The sequence below is a fragment of the Pelodiscus sinensis genome, chromosome 23, assembly GCF_052426305.1.
Source record: "Pelodiscus sinensis isolate ZL-2025 chromosome 23, ASM5242630v1, whole genome shotgun sequence".
In the NCBI taxonomy this organism is placed as follows: Eukaryota; Metazoa; Chordata; order Testudines; family Trionychidae; genus Pelodiscus; species Pelodiscus sinensis.
Window position 1 is genome coordinate 899,352 of NC_143074.1, and position 21,067 is coordinate 920,418.

Below are 21,067 nucleotides of genomic sequence, written 5' to 3' on the forward strand. Positions count from 1 at the left end.
CATTTCCATGCATGGGGCCCCCAGAGAGAAACCCCCGTGCTCAGCAAGGGGCATCCTGCACGGATTCCCTGCTGCTTAGCAGAAGAGGGAGAGAAAAGCTACTGATCACCGTGCACTTGCTCTGCAGGAGCCACCGCCTTCCTGAGGGAAAGGCCTTTGGCGTCTAGCACCAGTACCACAGAGAACATCAGTGGAAAGGCATCCTTAGGGTGGTGATGCTACATGCACGGCCTGCTCTCCTCAGTGGTGCAGACATGCGGGTCATAAAGAGCAAAACCACTGTACAAATGGCCATACCCTACTGGCCTGGTCCGGGCTCTGTCACCATGGCGATGTCTGTCAGTAAGATGAGCCCCGAACAAATACAGCCTGCACCTCCTAAACCAGGCCACTCTGGCCCAGCAAGATCACAGAGCCCAGGGACAGGGAGGCAGGCCACAGGGTAGGAGCGGCGGGGGGAGCGGGTGCAGAGGCTCAGCTGGGAAGCAGGGCACAGAGGGGCGGACAGTACAGCAGGAAGCACTGGCCCCTGCAGCCAGGCAGTAGTGGGGGCCCGGCAGTGGAACTCGGGCCGTGGCCCCAGAGCTGTTAAGCTGAGGGAAGGAGTGGCAGCGGCAAAGCTTGGCCCTGGCAGCAGCCACAGCCAGGCAGGCAGCAGCGGTGCTAGTTGGAGCCCTAGCCAGGGGCAGCAGTACAGAACAGGGTATGTTGGGAGGGTCCCCCCCCGGTCCGGCAAATCCCCTCGTTCGGGACTGGCCAGATCCCGAGGGTGCCGAGCGAGGGAAGTCCAACCTATAGCAAAGCCAGAAAACGGCCCTGTGTTCTGAAAAACCCTTTTGCCCGGAGAGCTTATTTTGTTTGGGGAATGGGAATAAGCTGCCCCAGCAAAGGAACCGTGTTGCCAATAAATGCTGCAGCTAACCGGGCAACCCCTTTCTGGTGTAGACATGGCCACAGGGACTAAACACACACACCCATTTTGTAAAGAAGTTGGATGTTCCTTCTGCACATACAGCAGAGATCCCTGCCCAGCCGCAAGGCTGCACCTCAACTGCATGGGTAGGGTCCGATTTCATCCCAAGGATTCTCTGCACCTTGCTTTTTCACACTGGACTTGTGCAAACAAAGTCTGAGCATGTGGAATGCAGCTGGGGCCATCGGGCCTCATTCTTGAGATGCTTTCAGCAGGGAAAGGTGAGACGTTCTCTTGACAGACCCGCCTGCTCAGACCAGGAAATAAATCTGCTGACAGCCCGAAGGAAGAAAAGAAAAGAGAAAACCACAGAGAGGTAAAGGAGGCTGTGGCTGGCTGGGAGGGACCGGGTCTGCGGGGGGCACCCAGCGTTAGGCTAGAGAGTTGCATGAAGCCAGCCTCACCGCAGCCATCACAGACTAAGCTCTAATGAGGCATTTCCAGGGCTCTGCCAAGTGGCGAACCATTTTGTTCTCAGCAGAGCATCTTTATTTTCAGCCCTGTTGCCACGGTGAAGGGGAGACATCTGGGAAGAGACAGAAGCAAGACGGGAGATGGGAGCAGCAGGTGGGAGGGACAGGAGACGGGGGTAGGGATGTGCAAGTGTAGCCATGCGCATGGTTAACCAATGCCTGGCCTCACTGGTTAACCGTCATGGTGACACGCAGGCATGTGCGGGGAGCTGGCTGCCGCCCCGTGTGTAACCAGAGAAATGCTGAAATGTCCAGCAGTTCTGTGGTTACTTATCGCATTTTAATGTCCCAAATGGGAGGGGCAGGCGGGGAGATGAGAAGGGAAGGAAATTCAGGGTCTGCCCTGAGAGAAAGGAGCCAGAGCGGGGAGAGTGATGGAGGAGGAGTGAGTGACAGCAGGTCTTGCAAGTCTCTCTGGAAGATCTGCATGTTCGTGCAGACAGGAGGGAGGGAATCAGACAAGGGCAGGATGTGGGAGGGAAACGAGCAGTGGGGTCACAGGTGCTGGAGAGGGAGCACTGCTTGGCAAGGGATGTGGGGCCACGATAGACCGTAAGGAAGAGAATAACCCTTTACAATAAGCTGGAAAGAGCAGCAATGAACCCAGCGGGACTAGCCTCCCCAGGGCCAGTTCCAGCACCCACTGACGAGATGGGAGACCTTCCACAGACCCGGGTATCTCCTGGATCTGCTCCTATTCATCACACACAAAGCCAACCCTATCATAAAGCGATGATTTCTGTGGCCTCCTAGCTACTCCTTTTTCTGATTTCTCTCCTTGTAATAATTCCCCCCCCCCCCACCTGCCTCCTAGGCATGCCAGCCCGAATGCACCGTCCAGCTCCCATCTCTGTGCCACCTTCCACTGCCCCTTGGGCCGTGGGCTCCTGCTTCAGGAAAGCAGTAAAGTCACTTTCCTGAGGAAGACCGGACTTGCTCCCCTGTCTGGTGTGACAAGCCACTTCCTTACCCTCCCTCCAAGTCCTTCCCAGAGGTGACGAATGAATAACCCAGTCAGAATACAAAGTCAGCCCTTCCTCGGGGTTTGCCCTGTCACCTCTCTGTCCATCTTGTGCAGTGCAAGCTCTCTGGAGCAGGGATTGCCTTCACACTGCACACAGTCAGTGCTTAATACAGCAACTTATATCTGAGAGGGACGAGAATTTTTTTTAATAACAGAATTAATCTGTTAGCCACAACAGTCAGGGGCTCTTGAGAGAAGGTAAATGTCCTCAGCGAGATTACAGTTAGAATCTGCGTGAAATGGAGGTCAGCAGAAAAACAAGTACTTGCTGCACAACTCACAATTCCATAAAGGAAATCTTGGAAAACAACAAATATTCTAGTAGCACCTTAAAGACTAAAAAACCATGGAGATGATATCATGAGCATTCGTGGGCGCAACCCACTGTTCCCATGAAAACTCATGATCCCATCTCCAGGTTTTGTTAGTCTTTAAGGTGTTACTAGGCTATTTGTTGTTTTTCAAGTTTTTCCTGTTACAGACTAACTCGGCTACCCCCTGAAGCTTTTAATTACACAGAGAGAAAAGGCTGGCAAAAGAAACCCCTTACAGGAGGCGATAATTGGGGTGCTCTGTCCACAGCCCCGCACATGAGTTGACAGAGATGGGAACGCACCTCCTGGATGACGTCTGCCATTACACACATATTGCGGTTTCTGTAAATGAAAACTTTTGAAGAGAAAATAGGTATTTTCCCAGGGGTCTACTAGCAAACCACACTACAATGGGTCTGTTGTGATTCATGCCAACAGCACCCTGCTCTGCTCTTCCTCCAAGCACGAGAAAACTACAGATCAGCAGCAAGGCATATTGACATGCCTTTCAGAGCCCTAGATGTATCACCCTACCTCACTCCACAGACACCGCCCCAAATTCCCTAGCCCACCAACAATCTGGGATTCAATCCAGTGAGGCTTGCAGGTCACATACTGGAAGACGCCTGCTCTCTGTGGCCAAGGAGACCCTGCTTAGCATTGTGTTTCCAAGAGCTGCAGAGCAAAGTTCACCCCATAACAACAGGTTTAACTTATAGAAAGTGACGTTGCACAAACACACTGGAAAGGGCTCACTGGCAAAACAGTCGGAGCTATTTTTACCGTCCTCCCTTTACAGAATCCGGGCTGGCCTTTTCCCCTCCTCTGCCTGGTGTCCAGTTCGGCATGACTCTGTTCAGAGAACACGAGCTACTTCCTGCTAGTGTTGCCATTCGGGGCTTCCCCTCACCTCGGGCCACCAGAACACTGGATGCCAAAATGGCTCTGGAATCTCTGGACCTTACTGGGACCAGTGATCAGCAAAGCACCACAGGACTGGTCTGACTAAATAAGCCCCAGAAGTCTTGACACTCACATACTATAAATCATTCTCCCCTCCGGGGTGCGTATCAGCAGCAGTTCATTCAGCCACAAGAGGTCTTGAAGGGGCATTCCAACACTGGGTGAGGCTGGACACGAAGGAGATGGGGGAGTTAGCCAGACTTTTTCAGACCTCAAATAATAAATTAATTACCTGAGTAAATGACTCGTCTGAGCCCAAGGAAAGGACTTGCAACACAAACTGGCCAACCTGCTCCTTCCAGCTGCTTTCAACAGCGTTTGTTTCTTTACCTCTTGCCATCACAAATCACACACACGGTCACAGCCGAGACCTAGTACAGCAGGAACTGACGGCATCGGTGTATGGCAAAGTCATTCCAGAAACAGCTGCAAGAGTAAGAGTGGCCGCACTGTCCATCAGCATGATGCTGGGGGTAAATGAAGAAGCCTCCAGTATCATTCATTCAGGTTAGTCTCCCTGCTTGGGGAGCGACGAGAAGGAAGCATGAACTCTGCTGCTGCGTGGCTCCTTGCAGGGCATTTGCTGCTCAGAGAAGCCTTCACACTGGCACATGTTTTGCTGTTGGCAATAGGACCAGCAGCATGTACCTTCCAGCACAGAGCCAGAATTTCACATCTTCAAAGCCCTTTGTAATTACCCTGAGGCATTCTCAGAGCCCCTCTGAGGCAGGTCCACCATTAGTATCATTATTTCACAAAGGGGGGAACAAAGATAGATGAGGAAATCATTTGCCCGAAGCCTCTCTGTGCTGGAGACAGATCTTCTGGCATTTGATTTAGTGGGTCTAGTAAGGACCCACTAAATCAAACGCTGAGGGTGCTCCTGGTTGGCGCTGGTACTCCTCAATTTGCAGACTCTCTTGGTCCTGATCCCCTGGAGAACAGAGCAGCACTTGAGTGTTTGCAGCAGCCTCCTTTCTCTTCAGGCACCGTAGCCCACCAGAGCCCAGCTTCCCCAGGCTCTGGGATCAGTCACCAGATTATGAGGCCAAGAATCACACTAGCCCAGGGTCCTGCATCCTTCAGCAGTCATCTGCTGACAAATCCAGGAGCCCTTTCAAAAAGGGATCTTGACTCCCAAAGAATAAAGAGTCTGTTCTTACACTGCCCTGACACTCTTGTGACACATGGTAAATAACCCTTGAATTCAGGTGACATTTAAGCTACAGCATTCCACTGACAGTATCTGAATAAGGAACCTTTTCTCATTCTGACCATTATCCTATTCAACACATCTGCACATTTTCAGGTACAATCAATTCAACTCTTCTCTCTGTTGGTCAAAGAAGTTAATTTTGTGCTTCATGGATTGTTTCTAAGGTCCCCCACAGACCAAATTCCCTTCATTCTTAGCATTTATTCAGTCTTCGGATTCTCACTTCAACTTGTCTTGCTAACAGAGGCATGTAAAATAGGCTACCCGACATAGTCAATGAAGCCGGGATTTAAATATCCCCTGCTTCATTAAAACAAAAATGGCCGCCACACTGTGCCGGCTCAGCTGTCGGCACAGCATGGGAGTCAAGACGCGGATCGGTCGACAAGGGAAGCCTTTGTCGACCGCTCCTGTAAACCTCGTTTCACAAGGCATAAAGGAGCAGTCGACAAAGACTTCCCTTGTCGACTGATCCGTGTCTTGATTCGCGCGCTGTGCCAACGATCAGCGGAGCCAGCACAGTTCAGCGGCCATTTTTATTTTAATGAAGCCAGGGATATTTAAATCCCTGCTTCACTGACTATGTTGGGTAGCCTATTTTACATGCCTGATCAGGCTCTGTGTACTGTATACTAGATATGCTATTTGTGGAATGCCTGAGGGCCCTATTGTGTCTTCAGTCCATCTCCACCACACCCACTGACATGACAGCTTGGGGGGAGGGGTGTCCAGCCCCTACTGATGGAAGAGTCAGAGTCACCTAGGAAGAGCTTTCTTTTTTGCAGGATGAAAGAATGTGGAATCCAGAGAACAGAAGAGGCATTAAATTCACACGTGTATTAGCCAGGGTGTGGTTCCCTTTTCTTGTTTCAGGTTGTTTGGAGACCTGGCTAGAGAATATGCTAATAGGAGATTCCCACAGGATGCAACCTTCTATTTTGAAAATTCTTCAAAATGCTTAAATAAAATAATGAAGAGAAAATACTTGCCCGGTGGCACTGACTCCTGTCACTGGCAGTCTATGAAAAAATAGCAACTGATGTTAAGGACCAAGACTTGGGTTGCAACTTCTCCTTTTTATTCCACCAGTCAAGGATCTCACTTGGCAGTAAGCCAGAGCTATAATAAGTATGTTTGTGGGATCTTTAACAAATGGAAGAATTGGCAATGGATTTTTTTCTTTAATCTCTCTTGGTGCATTTAAACTCCTGGTGCTTTTTGTTCAATTGAAGGAATGCTTGAGAGGGCAGACTGAATGAACTCTGAAATTCACACCATGGCAAACTGGACTGATTTTCTAAATCCATAATTACAACATTCCTCCGAGATACATTCTTTCAGAGCAAAAACGCAAAGATCAGTTTCCTGTTTACTCACAGACTCATGGACTTTAAGGTCAGAAGGGACCATTATGATCATCTAGTCTGACCCCCTGCACAATGCAGGCCACAGAATCTCACCCACTCCCTCCTAGAATAACCCTCTCACCTGTATCTCAGATATTGAAGCCTTTAGTTTGTTTGCTCTTGTTGTGTTGTGGGGTTTTGCTGTTGTCATTGTTTAAAGAGGAAGGGGGTTTTTTTGCACTTCTAAACATTCATTCATTTGTGTGGTTCTTGTATGGGCACTGTGACGGGGCCCCGCAACCCCGCACTAAAGCCCCTGCAGCAAGTACTCGTGGAGCAACGGGGTCCAGAAGGCCTTCCAGAGCAACGAGCGGCTGGCCTGCGGAGGGCTGGAATGGAGAGGAAGTAGCCCAGGGCACCAGACTATTCCGTCTGCACTCGAACACCCCGAACTTACCCCGGAAGGGGTAAAGCCCAGGCTGTATGGGCACTGTCAGAGGACAGTGACCCGAATAGAATAGCGCCGCCGCCATCGGAGCCAAGTCCCCAAAATCGACAATGGGCAACGCTGTAGGGGGAGTCGGAATCCCTACAGGCACCAAAGTGGTGAAATAATCTTGCCTAAAAGTAGAATAGAGCCAAACTATCAACTGAAAATAGCCCACACTCCTTTGTGAACTGTGTGGGGTTGCCCAACTCTTTCACAAGCCAGGGTATTTCTTAGAGAAACACTCAGGTGATGATCCATTTACAGGGCTATGAAATAATCCACGGTATTATTGGATTGTTTTATTGCTGGAGGAAAGAGCACGTAGGGTGTACATTGTACAAATGCATCTCTCGGATCTGAGTGCGTCTTCTGGGTACATGCAATACAGTTATAAAGAACTAGACTATAGCAGTAAGAGTCTCCCCAAATGAGGGGGGAGGTTCAGAGCTCAGGAAAAGCCATAGACATTTGCAGCCTCTGCTCACGTTTTATAGGGTACCACAAGCACTACCTTTTTCCTCTGCACTGGGTGGGGTGGACAGGGCCATGGCTCCCCCCCTCTTGTGTGCATCTCCCCACTGCTTTGGGGGAGTCTGCTACCCACCCCTAGACTCCCTTAGTCGTGGTGCAATGGGAGTACACAAACTTGGGCTTTGTGGCCATCCTGTGGACTGCTGTGTCTGCATGAGTTAGCTGGAGTCCCATTTAGATGCCTGGTTCAGGTAACTGTTTAGAATGCATAGTCCTACGCTCCAAAAATGGGGCATTATTAGGGGTGTTTTGCCTAGTAATTGTCAACTTTTTGGTCACAACTGTAACTGACATAGTCCTCTTGCTATTGCCACTAATAGTGGTGACAAGGCCCTGTGGAAGCAAACACATTTGTGAGATCATCCATTTGGCTTTAATGGCCCTTGGTCCTCAGGGTGCTCAGGCTTATTTCACACCATCCTGAAAGTCCTGGATTGCTTTGCCCTGCACTATTCACAGCAATTGTGTCCCTTATATTTAGCTAGCTAACAAGCTCTGATGTGCCCCTGGAGTTTAACAGTTTGCTGACAGTCACATTTGCTAATCTAACACTGACCCTACTAAACTGGCAGCCATAAGCCAATTACCTTCTTTATTCAGTACTAAGTCGCTTTCTGGTGAAGCTGTACTTTCAAACACATGCTTATTAGCGAGCAGACTCTTGACACACTGTTTAGCAGCAGCCTAGTGCTCTCAGGTAGGGTGTGGGGTTAGAAAGTGGATGTTGCTTAACCAAAAAACAGATGAAAATGTTAAAATATTTTTCTTTACACTTCCTTCTCTCTTCTCTCTCCTGAATGCTAATGGAGACATGGATTAAGGAGCTTTGGCCAATGTTTTCAAAATCTGCCCCCTCCAAAATGCAAGGTGGATGTCTAACTCCTAGGGTGCGTCTAGACTACAGGGTTTTGTCGACAAAAGTGGACTTTTGTCGACAAAACTATACCTGCGTCCACACTACCACTGAGTTCTGTCGACATAACGTCGACAGAACTCAGCAGTTTTGTCGACGCTGGTAAACCTCATTTTACGAGGCATAACGCCTTCTGTCGACAGAAGGTGTTATTGCATGTAAACTGTCCTTTGCGTCCACACTACCATGTCGACAAAGCAGCTTGCTTTGTTGACAGAACTCAATGTAGTCTAGATGCTCTTTGTCGACAGAAGTTTTGTCGACAGAATCTGTCGACAGAAGCCTGTAGTCTAGACGTACCCTTACTGAAAATTCCAGTTCTTAAATAAAAGAGGGTTGATTTTTCAAAAATACTGTGCAGCTGCAGCTCCCAGCTTTGAAGCTGCTCAGAACCTGGATCATCATCCCACTCCCACTGTCTAACCTCGCGCTTCATTTGCATAATTGTGTGAGAACGCTTTTTCGAAAAAGAAACCTCAGTCTAGATGGGGTTCTTTCAGGAAAAAAAACCTTTTTCAAAAGAACCCATACACCTCATTTTTTCAGGAGTACGGGTTCTTTCGAAAAAGGGTGTGTTTTTTTAAAATAAACCCTGTCTAGACTGTGGTTTCTTTTTCAAAAAAACTCTTTTTCGAAAAAGCGCTCTCATGTGATTATGCAAATGAAGCACGAGATTTGTAAATCCGTGCTTCATTTTCATTTTCGATCAGACTCATTTATACTCCTCTTTTGGAAGAGGAATGTAGTTTAGACATAACCTTACAGGTTTGTTGAATAAGAAGGTCCAATTTCCTTTAGACCAATAACACTAACATCATTAGTAAGCTTCAGAGAGGTGGCTGAGTTAGTCTGAAACTGGAACAACTTAAAAAACAACTAATAGTCTAGTAGCACCTTAGGAACTAACAAAACATGGAGATGGTATCACGGGTCTTAGTGGACACAACCCACTAAGTGGGCTTCATCTGAAGAAGTGGGTTGTGCCCTTCATTAGTATGGACACACATTTTACTGCTGCCAAGACAGAACACAAAATTCAATTAAAGATTAAGTGATGATTATCCCCCAGCATTTGCAGATGAACCTGCTTTCTGGATCAGACCAGGTCCTGAGCTCAGCAAGTTCCATCAGTTTTCAGTGCTTGTGATGTTTCGTCAGCTTGAAACTACTCACCAAATGTAACTGGAAACTGTTTTAAAAGCTATTCTGAAATCTCTGTAATACCAAAGTCTCAGCTTCCTCCATTCCCCTAACTTCTGTCAGCTCCTTCATGTTTCATATTGAACCTTTCTACAAACTCTCTCCAAAGTTCAGTGATACCGAGTAATGAAGACACAACGAGAGAAAACAAACAAAAACAGAGAGATCCACACGGTTGTTGCTCCCACCACACTTCCTCCACTACCGGGGCTCTGATCAATTCATGAGAGTGTCACAAGACAGACATGAAAGGCAGGAAGATGAATGAAAGGAGTAGAAGCAGCAGTGACAGAAACCTTGAAATGCAGCCCCTGGGAGAAAGGAGACATTGCCAGCTTTCAGCTGGAATAGAACAATGATCTCTTTCCTAGATTCAGGAGATTCTCGACTTTAAATCTGTCACAGATCCAAGACTGAATATTGCCCATTCTGCAACTCCCCAATGAGAGAGGGGAGAACGAGAAGAAAACCCCCTTATCTATTTTAAGGTTTAGCTTTATAAGGAACTGGGGAAACTTTTGAGATAGGGGGACCCTATACAGGAAGGATGGGTTCCACCTAAACCAAAGTGGATCGAGACTGCTGGCACTTAATATTAAAAAAGTTGCAGAGCAGTTTTTAAACTAACAGATGGGGGAAAGCCGATTGGTGCAGAGGAGCACGTGGATTGGACAGAGACGTCTCTTGGAGGAGAGTCTATTGATACAGATTCTCTAGGTTTTAGTCAGGCGGAGAGGATGGAAGAAGATAAAGTATGGGCCAGATCAGATGAAAAACATTAACATAAAGAATCTGACACATCAGAAAAGGGCAGACAAATAAACAGTGCCAAGTTTTTAAAGTGCTTGTACACAAATGCCAGAAATCTAAAAAATAAGATGGGTGAACTAGAGTGCCTCGTGTTAAAGGAGGATACTGATATAATAGGAATCACAGAAACTTGGTGGAGCGAGGACAATCAATGGGACACAATCATTCCGGGATACAAAATATATCAGAAGGACAGAACAGGTCGTGTGGGTGAGAGAGTGGCACTATATGTGAAAGAAAATTTAGAATCAAATGAAGTAAAAATCTTAAATGAATCAACATGTTCCATAGAATCTCTGTGGATAGTAATTCCCTGCTCTAATAAGAACATAACAGTAGGGATCTATTATCGACCACCTGACCAGGACAGTAATATTGACTATGAAATGCTAAGGGAGATTAGAGAGGCTATCAAAATAAAGAATTCAGTAATAGTGGGGGATTTCAACTATCCCCATATTGACTGGGTACATGTCACCTCAGGATGAGATGCAGAGACAAAATTTCTTGATACCTTAAATGACTGCTTCTTGGAACAGCTGGTACAGGAACCCACAAGGGGAGAGGCAATTCTCGATTTAATCCTGAGTAGGATCTGGTCCAAGAAGTAACTATAAAAGGACCGCTTGGAAATAGTGACCATAATATAATAATATTTAACATTCCTGTGGTGGGAAGAACACCTCAGCAGCCCAACACTGTGGCATTTAATTTCAAAAAGGGGAACTACACAAAAATAAGGAGGTTAGTTAAACAGAAATTAAAAGGTACAGTGACTAAAGTAAAATCCCTGCAAGCTGCATGGACTCTTTTCAAAGACACCATAATAGAGGCCTAACTTAAATGTATACCACAAATTTAAAACCTTATTAGAAGAACTAAAAAAGAGCCACTGTGGCTTAACAACCATGTAAAAGACGCCTTTTTATCTCTCACTGCATCTTTTAAAAAGTGGAAGTCAAATCCTAGTGAGGTAAATAGAAAGAAGCATAAACGCTGCCAAATTAAGTGTAAAAATGTAATAAGAAAAGCCAAAAAAAGAGTTTGAAGAATAGCTAGCCAAAAACTCAAAAGGTAATAACAAAATGTTTTTTAAGTACATCAGACGCGGGAAGCCTGCTTACAACCAGTGGGGGCCCTGGATGATCGAGATACAAAAGAAGCACTAAAAGACGATAACGTCATTGCAGAGAAACTAAATGAATTCTTTGCTTCAGTCTTCACGGCTGAGGATGTTAGGGAGATTCCCAAACCTGACCCGTCCTTTGTAGGTGACAAAATCTGAGGACTTGTCACAGACTGAAGTGTCATTAGAGAAGGTTTTGGAATTAATTGATAAACTTAACAGTATCGAGTCACCGGGACCAAATGGCATTCACCCAAGAGTTCTGAAAGAACTCACATGTGCAATTGCAGAACTATTAACTATGGTTTGTAACCTATCCTTTAACTCAGCTTCTGTACCCAATGACTGGAAGATAGCTAATGTAGTGCCAATATTTAAAAAGAGCTCTAGAGGTGATCCCAGCTATTACAGACCGGTAAGTCTAACATCAGTACCAGGCAAATTAGTTGAAACAATAGTAAAGAATAAAATTGTCAGGCACTTAGAAGAACATAATTTGTTGGGCAAAAGTCAACATGGTTTCTATAAAGGGAAATCATGTCTTACTAATCTACTAGAGTTCTTTGAAAGGGTCAACAAACATGAAGTCAAGGAGGATCTAGCAGACATAGTGTACTTAAATTTTCAGAAAGCCTCTGACAAGGGCCCTCACCAAAGGCTCTTCTGTAAATTAAGATGTCATGGGATAAGAGGGAACATCCTTTCATGGACTGAAAACTGGTTAAAAGACAGGAAACAAAAGGTAGAAATAAATGGTAAATTTTCAAAATGGAGAGGGGTAACTAGTGGTGTTCCCCAAGGGTCAGTCCTAGCACCAATGCTATTCAACTTATTCATAAATGATCAGGAGAAAGGGGTAAACAGTGAGGCGGCAAAGTTTGCAGATGATACTAAACTGCTCAAGGTAGTTTGACCAAAGCAGACTGCGAAAAACTTCAAAAAGATCTCACAAAACTAAGTGACTGGGCAACAAAATGGCAAATGAAATTTAATGTGGATAAATGTAAAGTAATGCACATTGGAAAATATAACCCCAACTATACATATAATATGATGGGGGCTAATTTAGCTGCAACTAATCAGGAAAGAGCTCTTGGAGTCATCATGGATAGTTCTCTGAAGACGTCTACGTAGTGTGCAGCGGCAGTCAAAAAAGCAAACAGGATACAGTAAAACTCCGATGGTCCGGCATCTGATGGTCCAGCACTCCTGATGGTCCGGCACCATCAGGAACCCGGAAGTGCTCCGGGAAGCCAGACCATTGGAGATGCTCTGCCCCCAGCTTCCCCAATTCAGCCGCTGCTAAAACTGACCAGCGGCTGAATCGGGGAAGCCGGAGGCAGAACAGCTGGAGTGCTGCCGGGTAGGTCCCGTAGCGCTGCCCCTCGGGGCTGCGGGACCAACCCGGCAGCACCCCAGCTGTCCCCGATTTAGCCGCTGCTGAAATTGACCAGCGGCTGACTCCAGGAAGCCCGAGACAGAGCTGCTCTGCCCCAGCTTCCTGGAATCAGCTGCTGGTCAGTTTCAGCAGCAGCTGACTTGGGTACACCTGGGACAGAGCAGCTGGGGTGCTGCCGGGTTGGTCCCCGCAGCGCCGAGGTTTGGCGCTACCAGACCAACCCAGCAGCGCCCCAACTGCTCTGCCCCAGGTGTCCCGATTCAGCTGCTGTTGAAACTGACCAGCGGCTGACTCCAGGAAGCCCAGGGCAGAGCAACTCTGTCTCGGGCTTCCTGGAGTCAACCGCTGGTCAGTTTCAGCTGCGGCTGACTTGGGGACACTTGGGGCAGAGCAGCTGGGGTGCTGCTGGGTTGGTCTAGTAGTGCCGCTCCTCGGCGCTGTGGGACCAACCCAGCAGCCTTCCAGCTGCTCTGCCCCAGGTGTCCTGATTCAGCCGCTGCTGAAACTGACCAGCGGTTGACTCCAGGAAGCCTGGGGCAGAGCAGCTCTGCCTCTGGCTTTCTGGAGTCAGCCCCTGATCAGTTTCAGCTGTGGCTGACTTGGGGACACCTGGGACAGAGAAGATGGGGTGCTGCCGGGTTGGTCCAGTAGCGCCGAGGAGCGGCGCTGCGGGACCAACCCGGCAGCACTCCAGCTGCTCTGCTGCAGGCGTCCCCGATTCAGCCACTGCTGAAACTGACCAGCAGCGGCTGAATCAGGGACTCCTGGGGCAGAGCCAGACTATTGGAAGGGGGGGCTATGAGGGGGTCTGGGGTAGCATCCCCCCACCCCACCCCAGACCCCTCATAGCCCCCGCTTCTGATAGTATGGCATATCTGATAATCCGGCACCCCCTGGGTCCTAAAGGTGCCGGATTATCGGAAGTTTACTGTATTAGGAATCATTAAAAAAGGGATAGAGAATATCTTAGGGTATGTCTACACTACCCCGCTAGTTCGAACTAGCGGGGTAATGTAGGCATACCGCACTTGCAAATGAAGCCCGGGATTTGAATTTCCCGGGCTTCATTTGCATAAGCGGGGCTCCGCCATTTTTAAATCGTGGAATGAGGAGTAACGGTAGTTCGAACTAGGAAGCCTAGTTCGAACTACCTAGTTCGTGCCACGTGTAGCCGCGCGGCACAGGGTTCGAACGAGCGGGGATTTAAAAATGGCGGAGCCCCACTTATGCAAATGAAGCCCGGGAAATTCAAATCCCGGGCTTCATTTGCAAGTGCGGTATGCCTACATTACCCTCCTAGTTCGAACTAGGAGGGTAGTGTAGACATACCCTTATTGTCCTTATATAAATCCATGGTACGCCCACATCTTGAATACTGTGTACAGATGTGGTCTCCTCATCTCAAAAAAGATATACTGGCATTAGAAAAGGTTCAGAGAAGGGCAACTAAAATGATTAGGAGTTTGGAACAGGTCCCATATGAGGAGAGATTAAAGAGACTGGGACTTTTCAGCTTGGAAAAGAGGCGACTAAGGGGGGATATGATAGAGGTCTATAAAATCATGAGTGGTGTGGAGAAAGTGAATAAGGAAAAGTTATTTACTTGTTCCCATAATATAAGAACTAGGGGCCACCAAATGAAACTAATGGGCAGCAGGTTTAAAACAAATAAAAGGAAGTTCTTCTTCACACAGCACATAGTCAACCTGTGGAACTCCTTGCCTGAGGAGGTTGTGAAGACTAGGACTATAACAGGGTTTAAAAGAGAACTATATAAATTCATGGAGGATAAGTCCATTAATGGCTATTAGCCAGAATGGTTAAGGAATTCTGTCCCTAGCTTCTGTTTGTCAGAGGATGGAGATGGATGGCAGGAGAGAGAACATTTCAATCTTCCTGGACACACAATTGCAGATCTAAAAGTAGCCATCCTGCAGCAAAAAAACTTCAGGACCAGACTTCAAAGAGAAACTGCTGAGCTACAGTTCATCTTTAAGTTTGACACAATCAACTCTGGATTAAACAAAGACTGTGAATGGCTTGCTAACTACAAAAGCAGCTTCTGCTCTCTTGGAATTCACACCTCCAGATCAGCTGCTAGAAGTGGGCCTCATCCTCCTTGATTGGATCCACCTGGTCATCTCCAGCCTGATCCTGGCCTGCATATTTATTCCTGCCTCTGGAAATTTCCACTACATGCATCTGACGAAGTGGGTCTTTGCCCACGAAAGCTTATGCTCCTACACTTCAGTTAGTCTATAAGGTGCCACAGGACTCCTCGTCGCTTTTGGCAGGAGAGAGATCGCTTGATCAGTACCTGTTCAGTTCACTCCCTCTGGGACACCTGGCATTGGCCACTATTGGCAGACAGGATGTTGGGCTGGATGGACCTTTTGTCTGACCCAGTCTGGCTGTTCTTATGTTCTTATGTAACAGACCAGGGTTTCCCAACCTATGGGTCGGGACCCAAATATGGGTCGCCATTACATTTCAAAAGGGGCGCCAAGTGTCTCCCCAGGTGGCTCTGCCCCTACACTTCCCTGGGTGATTTTTGAATCACCCTGGGTCACCAAGTCTTCCTGAATTGTCAGAATGGGTCCCCATCTGGAAACGGTTGGGAACCGCTGAGTTAGATAAACAATAAAGCTCCTTCAGGTCCTTGTTATAGTCTAAATTTAAGCCTATGGTCTCAAACTCTGACAATCATTAAAGTATGTTTTAGATAAAGGAGGGCACATATCCCTGCTTATCTCTGTGTTATCTGAGGACTTCTATTGGAGTGGCATTTCATATGGTCCAGATCTTGATGCTCTGGTGGTTTTTTGGTTCTGTTTTGTTTTGTTTTATATTTTGTGGCTTATACCATAAAGTCACATTAGTAACAAGCCTCGAATTTTTGTGGGAATAGAGTTATATAATTGCTGCAGATTACTAGCATTTGACCTCAGGGCCCTCAACGAACAAGACTTATAAACTCAGCATGTTTGATTTTCATGGTTGGAAATTTTAAATGAATGAATAAATTTTCTCACTGTCACAGCCGGGAAAAGAGACCCAATTTGCTGCAGCTTTTTCCAGAGCTGAACCTGGCTAACAGCTGGCTCCAGGGACCAGCGTGCATTACTATAACACAAGACTAGAGTAGGCTAACTGTCTGCAAATCACAGGACTGAACAAATGTACAAAAGGTACATTAGGATAGTCCCTCAGTGCATCCCAACCTAAGCTACTCGATGCTGCCATGCACTAGCTAACCTAAAACCACTTCACATGGGGCACCTAATAAATCAGTGAGATAAGTTAGAAATTCCAGGCCATGGTCTGAATATTAATTTGGCTGGTGTTTCAGTGTTGACAAACTAGAGAATATCCCTTCCTGTGCAGCAATGAGTGCAGGATGGCTTTTGCTTTCATGTGAAAAGGCCCTGATCGTTAGAGGCCATAAAACATGCCAGGGCCCTATTTGCAACCTCGACAATCTGGCTACGTTCCACTGGACAATTAATATCCTGCCAACATTAAATACACTAATCCAATGCTACTGTTAGTTCCCAGCAGTGCTGCTGTGTACTGTTATAAAGTTATGGCATTCTACCCCTCGGGTGAAGGGATTTCACTGAAGGGCTGATGACATGCTTTCACATACATCTATACTCACACATATATTCTCCAAGTCTCTGGAATAATTCAATGCACAGCTTAAAATGTCGCATAGTGCATAGCAGTTCTTCTATGGCACTCACAATCTTGCCAGATCCAAGCTATTGTTTTCTGTCATGCCTAAAGACACAGGACCCGCAGCCCCAGTCACAAGGAATGGACTACGTCCCCATCTAGACCCACTTGCTTACATGCTAGAACAGCTAAAAAATACACAGGGGTTTGGAATTAATAGGGGAAGTAGAGGTGGGTGACAACCTGGGAAGCAGTGATCATGAGATGGTAAGTTTCAGGATCCTGACCAAAGGAAGAAAAGAGAGTACCAAAATACACACATTGGACTTTAGAAAAGCAGATTTTGATTCCTTCAGAGACCTGATGGGCAGAATCCCCTGAGATGCTGACATGAAGGGGACAGGAGTCCAGGAGAGCTGGCAGGATTTTAAAGAAGCCTTACTGAAGGCACAGAAAGAAACCATCCCGATGCGTAGCAAGAGAGGCAAACATGATAGGAGACCGGATTGGCTTACAGGGGAAATCCTTGGTGAACTTAAGCACAAAAAGGAAGCTTACAAAAAGTGGAAACTTGGACAAATGACCACAGAGAAGTTTAAATGTATAGCTCAGGAAGGTGAAAGCGCAATTGGAATTGCAACTGGCAAAGTATGTGAAGGATAACAAGAAAGGTTTCTACAGGCATGTTAACAAGAAGACGGTGATCAGAAAGGGTGTGCGGCCCCTACTGCATGAAGGAGGTAACCTAGTGACAGATGATGTGGGGAAAGCTGAAGTACTCAATGCTTTCTTTGCCTCTGTATTCACGGACAAGGTCAGCTCCCGGACTAATGCGCTAAGTGACGCAAGATGGGATGAAGATGGACAGCCCTTGGTGGGTAAAGAACAGGTTAGGAAATATTTGGAAAAGCTAAACGTACACAAATACACGGGACCAGACTTAATGCATCCGAGGGTACTGAGGGAGTTGGCAAATGTCATTGAGGAGCCTTTGGCCATTATCTTTGAAAAGTCGTGGAGATCGGGAGAGATCCCAGATGATTGGAAAAAGGCAAATGTAGTGCCCATCTTCAAAAAAAGGGAAGAAGGATGATCCAGGGAACTATCGGCCGGTCAGTCTTACCTCGGTACCTGGAAAAATCATGGAAGGGATCCTTAAGGAATCCATTTTGAGGCACTTGAAAGAGAGGAAAGTGATCAGGAACAGTCAGCATGGATTCATGAAGGGCAAGTCGTGCCTGACCAATCTGATTAGCTTCTGTGATGAGATAACTGGCTCTGTGGACATGGGAAAGTCAGTGGATGTGATATACCTTGACTTTAACAAGGCTTTTGATACGGTCTCCCACAATATTCTTGCCAGCAAGTTAAGGGATTGTGGATTGGATAAATGGATGGTAAGATGGATAGAAAGCTGGCTAGAAGGCCGGGTCCAGCGGGTAGTGATCAACGGCTTGGTGTCAGGATGGCGGTCGGTTTTTAGCGAAGTGCCCCAAGATTCGGTTCTAGGACCAGTTTTGTTCAATATCTTTATTAATGACCTGGATGAGGGGATGGATTGCACCCTCAGCAAGTTTGCAGATGACACTAAGGTAGGGGGACAGGCAGATACACTTGAGGGCAGAGATAGGGTCCAGAGTGACTTCGACAAATTGGAGGATTGGGCCACAAGAAAACTGATGAGGTTCAACAAAGACAAGTGCAGAGTCCTGCACTTGGGATGGAAGAATCCCAAGCATTGTTACAGGCTGGGGACCAACCAGTTAAGTAGTAGTTCTGCAGAAAAGGACCTGGGGGTTACAGTGGATGAGAAGCTGGATATGAGTCAACAGTGTGCCCTTGTAGCCAAGAAGGCTAATGGCATATTAGGTTGTATTAGGAGCATTGCCAGCAGATCCAGAGATGTCATTATTCCCCTTTATTCGGCTGTGATGAGGCCACATCTGGAGTATTGTGTCCAGTTCTGGGCCCCCCACTACAAAAAAGGATGTGGACGCATTGGAGAGGGTCCAGTGGAGGGCAACCAGAATGATTAGGGGGCTGGAGAATATGACCTATGAGGAGAGGCTGAGGGACTTGGGTCTGTTTAGTCTGCAGAAGCGAAGAGTGAGGGGGGATTTGATAGCAGCCTTCAACTTCCTGAAGGGAGGTTCCAAAGAGGATGGAGAGAGGCTGTTCTCAGTAGTGACAGATGGCAGAACAAGGAGCAATGGTCTCAAGTTGTGGTGGGAGAGGTCCAGGTTGGATATTAGAAAAAACTATTTCACTAGGAGCATGGTGAAGCACTGGAATGGGTTACCCGGGGAAGTAGTAGAGTCTCTATCCCTAGAGGTGTTTAAGTCTCAGCTTGACAAAGCCCTGGCTGGGTTGATTTAGTTGGGATTGGTCCTGCCTAGAGCAGGGGGCTGGACTTGATGACCTTCTGAGGTTTCTTCCAGCAATACGGTTCTATGATTCTATGATTGGGGTTTCAACATGCAATAGGGTTTTTCTTCTTCCCCCTTCACTTTCCATATGCTTAAAACTGCTTAACTTTCTGAGTCCAACGTCCTCATAACAAAATTATGGAGCAAAAGGCAGAGCCAGGCCTCAAACATCTGCTGGCCAAATTCACAGCCGGTGTAATCAGGCACCATTCTACTTAGTTCAATGGAGCTGAGCCAGGTTTGAAGAGGTTTGGGTGACCTTGGTCAAGCTTCATTAGTTATGATTAGCACTTCTACTATAATGGACCTACATGGGCCTTGGAGAGTGCGAGAGCAAGAACCTCCCCAATTCTGAGCGTCACAATGAAATGCTCATCCCCATGATCAGCGACCCTTCCAACACAGCCCACTGTTGCGCCTTCCGCTCTAGACCAGGGCTAGCAGGTTTGATGTAAAATTGCTGAAAAATACAGTCTGTGTTTCCTGAGCTCAGCAAAGTCATTTTCCATGGCATGTTTCTGGGACACTCCTGCTGGGCGAGAAACCTCAGGCTCAAGAGAGTCCATGGCTGTGGCTCACCTACAATCAACCAACTGGTCCACCCAGTGCCCTGTGGGCCCATGAGAAAACTCTGATGCATAATGCATGTTGAACAGATTATCGTTCCCTGCTTGTTCCTTGTTCACAGGGGGAGAGGGAGGCAAGCAACTGGACTCGGTTGTGGTTTTTTCTGCACGTCTTCCCATCTATTTGTAAAGACAGGGAACAACTTTTCTCTCCTGTGTTTTCCCAGGCTACTTGTGAATCTGGATGACAAGCTGATGCACAGCTATGCAGCTGATGCTTCTCTTGACCAAGAGCATCACTTCCTCCCCCTCCCTACACCCGTCAGGCACCTATGCATGGGAAGAGAAGGGAGGATACATCTGCTCTTCCCAATTAACCAGCGGTTCCTTGGTGTAGGCAGGGCAGGCCCATATGCAGGGGGGTGTGAAGGGTGCAAACGCACCCCCTCATGGTCGCCAAGTTAGCAAGCTCCAACTGGCCAGGGAAAAGCAGGAGTGGTGCACTGCCCGCGCCACCCTCTCCCATGTCGGGAAGGCTGGGGCTGACTTCCCCCTTACCCGGGGCCATGGGGGTGCATTCACACCCATGCAGTCCACACTTACACAAAAAGCACCGTCCACAGAAATTTCTGCGTACAGGCCCGTAGAGGCTGCAAATGTCACATATTTGATTTATCCAGCAGGGCAGGCACACAAAGCTCCAACATGCCTTTTTGCTGGCCATGAACCTAATGCAATCATTCAGCAGAGAAAGGCTCTATCACCTGGCCACACAAACAGACATCCTGCTAGCAACATGAGGACATGGACCTCCAAGGTTCTGCCGCTCAGTTTAGATCACAGCTGCTGCACTGAACTGCTAAAAATGAGCTTTGACCTCATAGGAACGTTCAACAAAAAATGAAAATGAAAAAATTTGAGTTGAAAATTGAAAACGTTCATCTGGAAAGTTGCTGCTGTGCCTCTCGGAGTCACAGTTCAGATGCCTCCTGCCCATATCCACCTCCAGGCTCTGTCTGGACTGTACTGTCCAAAATGCCAATCTGCCTCCTTGCCACACTTCTCAGCACATCACGAGAGAGAATCCGTTGTGGAGCCTGGCCCATGGGGACAACGCCCACGGAGCACGGGAGTGGTGTTCCCACACTTACATTTTCAGCTAAAATGCTGACTCTGTGTATGTTGTTTTTTCAACAAAACGTCCACAATTTCCAGGGAAAGCAGATACTTTCTGTGAGCAAATGCACTGAGCTGAAAGCCCCGTTTTCAGAAGGAGACTGTGACAACTCTAGAGTTTGTGCTGAAAAATCTCCTGAGCACAACAGCGCGGACAATAGCATTTCTAAAGCATCACGGAACACGGTGCTGCTTTGACCTTTCCTTTGTTTCAGGCAGCTGCCTTGTTGACACTGTGAAGCAGAAGCAGAGCTACATGCTGGATTATTTGGGTTTCCCTTCTGAAGTATGGGTACATACTCAAGCTTCTTTAATGTGATGCCAAAGACAGTAATTGCTGATATCAGCCCTGACTCTTATGGCTAACGGGCAGGGTTATGCAGTGCTGATGTGATTATTATTTAGTTGCCTGAAAGCTATCAATTGGCTGCAGGACCCAGTGCTAC

General features: G+C 47.3%; 1 protein-coding gene across 14 annotated transcripts in view; it reads right to left on the minus strand.

The window, feature by feature from the left end:
* EXD3 (exonuclease 3'-5' domain containing 3) overlaps positions 1-21,067 on the minus strand; it is a 347,824-nt gene that overhangs the window by 189,132 nt on the left and 137,625 nt on the right. The window lies entirely within an intron of this gene.